This window comes from Colobus angolensis, unplaced genomic scaffold (assembly GCF_000951035.1).
Source record: "Colobus angolensis palliatus isolate OR3802 unplaced genomic scaffold, Cang.pa_1.0 Scaffold292, whole genome shotgun sequence".
Classification (NCBI taxonomy): Eukaryota; Metazoa; Chordata; class Mammalia; order Primates; family Cercopithecidae; genus Colobus; species Colobus angolensis.
The window spans coordinates 2,443,273-2,446,006 of NW_012116177.1; the positions used below are offsets into that span (position 1 = coordinate 2,443,273).

Genomic DNA, 2,734 nt, shown 5'->3' on the forward strand with positions numbered 1-2,734 from the left:
GTGCAGTGGCACGATCTTGGCTCTCTGCAGCTTTGACCTCAGGCCTCCCACTTGAGCTTCACCACTGACTGGCTGGTGAAGCCTCATTTTTATTGCCCTGCTCCCTCAGTTCCACCAGCTCATTTTTAAACTCCCTATTTATTTGCCTTTGTTTGTTAGGTTACACGTTCAAAATAAAAACTTTGAGAGGCTCTGAACTAAATAATGTATGATTCTTTAGATTTTTGAAGTTAGGATTCAAAATTAAAAACAATCTTTAAGAATCTTGGGGGCCAGGCACAGTGGCTCACCCCCGTAATCCCAACACTTTGGGAGACTGAGCAGGGAGGATTGAATGAGCTCAAGAGTTCGAGGCCAGCCTGGCTAACATAGCGAAACACCTCTCTCCTCTCTCCAAAAAATAAAATAAATTAAAAAATTAGCTGTGCATGGTGGTGCACACCTGTAATCCCCGCCATGAAAGTGAGGCCTCACCAGCCAATGGCCCTGAAGCACCTCTGGAAAGGTACATCACTTCAGAATGGGATTGTAAAACCCCATTTCTCCCCCATTTCTTTCATTTTAAAGAATAAACTAAAGTTAGAAAAAGTAAAATGAGTTGACCTTGTTCTTCCACAGGTTACTTAGGATTATAGTCTGATACTCTAATTCCCTAATCCCTTCATATCTTTTATGTCTTTATAATTCTGTATTCGTCTTCAGATTTTGCTCTTCACCCACACACTAAGAAGTCCTTAAAGATAAATCTTAATGGAGAAGTCATTACCTTATTTCAGTAGACTTTTATGATCTTTCTCTAACACCATTCTATTATTCTTAATATATAATGTCCTAAACTACATGCAGCATTTGCTTTTCAATACACAGTGAGCTATTCTGTTGTAGGCTGAATTGGCAGTGCTAAGCACTCCAACACTGAACATAACACTGTATGTTCCAGTCTTGCCTCTACGAGCCTCAGCTTCCTACTTCACGGGGTTGAAGTCCATGTGTAGTGTACTTACAAAGCCTAGCACACAGTTACTGCTATGTGTTAGCTGTTATTTTCTCATAACTTTTCCCCAAATTCTTCTTGACCAAAGATTCTGGAAATTGTTAGGAATTTCCCTCCCAGAGATAAAAAGCCAATGTTGCCTATATCCACAGCCTTTTATCTTGTATTTAGAATCATTTCCATAAATTCTTTTCCTTCACTTTATTTTTCCCCCTCCTATATCTTTTGTTGTGTCATTCACAATTTCACTTTCCTTGGAAACTAAGGGTAAAGGATCAGACTCATACTATTAGAGTTAAAAGGGGTCTTAAATGAAGGAAGGGGCAGCTTAGAGAATTCAGGTCACTTGGCTAGAATAATCAATATTTCAAGTTCCCTACGCAAATCACATAGTTCCAATTTACCAATTTCCAAATTAGAAATTTGGGTCAGTGTTCCAATTTCTGGTCCCTGTTTCTTTGCCTCTATTCCCAATTTCTAACAAATCTCCATTATGTATTTGTCTGAATAGGTAAAATAATAAAAGAAAACAATAGCAGAGGGCTGGAGGGAGAGTTGTTGTAAATTATCTAAGTGTCTGAAGATAGGCTAGGTGATTGCGTAATCCTGTGCATATATAACAAAATCTTCATTTGCCTCCTTCACCAAAGTTTCAGAAGAATCTCATAAAGTTCTAAAGAAGTTAGTATAATGAAAATTTTTGTAAATGTTAATGTTTTTCTAACGTTTTATGATAATTATGTTATTAAAAGTTTGATTGTTTTCTGTTTTGAATGCAGAAATACAAGATCCTTACTAGGGCAGAATTATTACCAGGGTGTAAATGTCTTCTACTAAGCAAAAGAAACCTCCTCATACTGTAAGCATTGGTGGTTCAGTGGTAGAATTCTCGCCTGCCACGCGGGAGGCCCGGGTTCGATTCCCGGCCAATGCAAAGTTTTCTTTTCTGTGGGTATCACAGGTGCCTCAAAGTTCAATAACGTCCTTTAAACGCTGGACTCATGCAAATACAGAAATATTAATGAAAGCTAATTCTCTATTTCACTTTTACTTCAAGCAGTCATAAAGGTGGTTTCCTTGAGCTTCGCTGATTTTTTTCTGCCCTCTTTTTATACTGTTTTTGGGCACCTAGATGCGAGCAAAATGTTTTTATAGGTAACGGGGTAAATATTCTAAAATACCAACATGAAAGGAGGAAGAGGAAAAAAACCTGAACTTTGGCTGTTTTTGGAGATGCCGGGGATTGAACCCGGGACCTCACACATGCGAAGCGCGCGCTCTACCACTGAGCTACATCCCCCAGCCGAAAGCCTCATTTCTGATGTCCATACTCATTCAATCTGTTAGCTCTAGTTAAATTATTGTATGACGATCTTTATTTTTAAGAGTTTATCTTGGTGAGTGCTTCTGAAATATGTTTCTTCTTTTCCCATACCCACCCTAAGTTGCTTCCACTGTGCATTCAGACCTCGCGCAACGAGTTGGCAACCAAACGCTCAGCTGGGACGAATGAGGCCTCACTCCAGGGCACTTCTGCTGGGCGTCGGGAGCCTGGGATCCGGGAGGGATATGGTGCCCTGCGCGGCCAGAGCGGCGGGATTCCCCGGTGCCCAATGTCTGCTGGAGCTGGCGCCTCCCCAGGCTTATTGCGCAGGCGCCGCAGATCCAGGAGGTCGTGAGGTGCCCGGCCTCGGGCTTTGCTGCCGGGTGGAACCCCGGTCCAGACCGCGAGTTCGGGCC

General features: G+C 41.7%; 2 non-coding genes across 2 annotated transcripts; one reads left to right on the forward strand and one right to left on the reverse strand.

Annotated features, from left to right (window-relative positions):
- Positions 1-1,857: 1,857 nt before the first annotated feature.
- On the forward strand, positions 1,858-1,928 carry TRNAG-GCC. Its single transcript has one exon. It is a non-coding gene; the product is annotated as a tRNA-Gly (tRNA).
- A 294-nt stretch (positions 1,929-2,222) lies between these two features.
- Positions 2,223-2,294, reverse strand: TRNAA-CGC. The gene has a single exon. It is a non-coding gene; the product is annotated as a tRNA-Ala (tRNA).
- Positions 2,295-2,734: the final 440 nt, after the last annotated feature.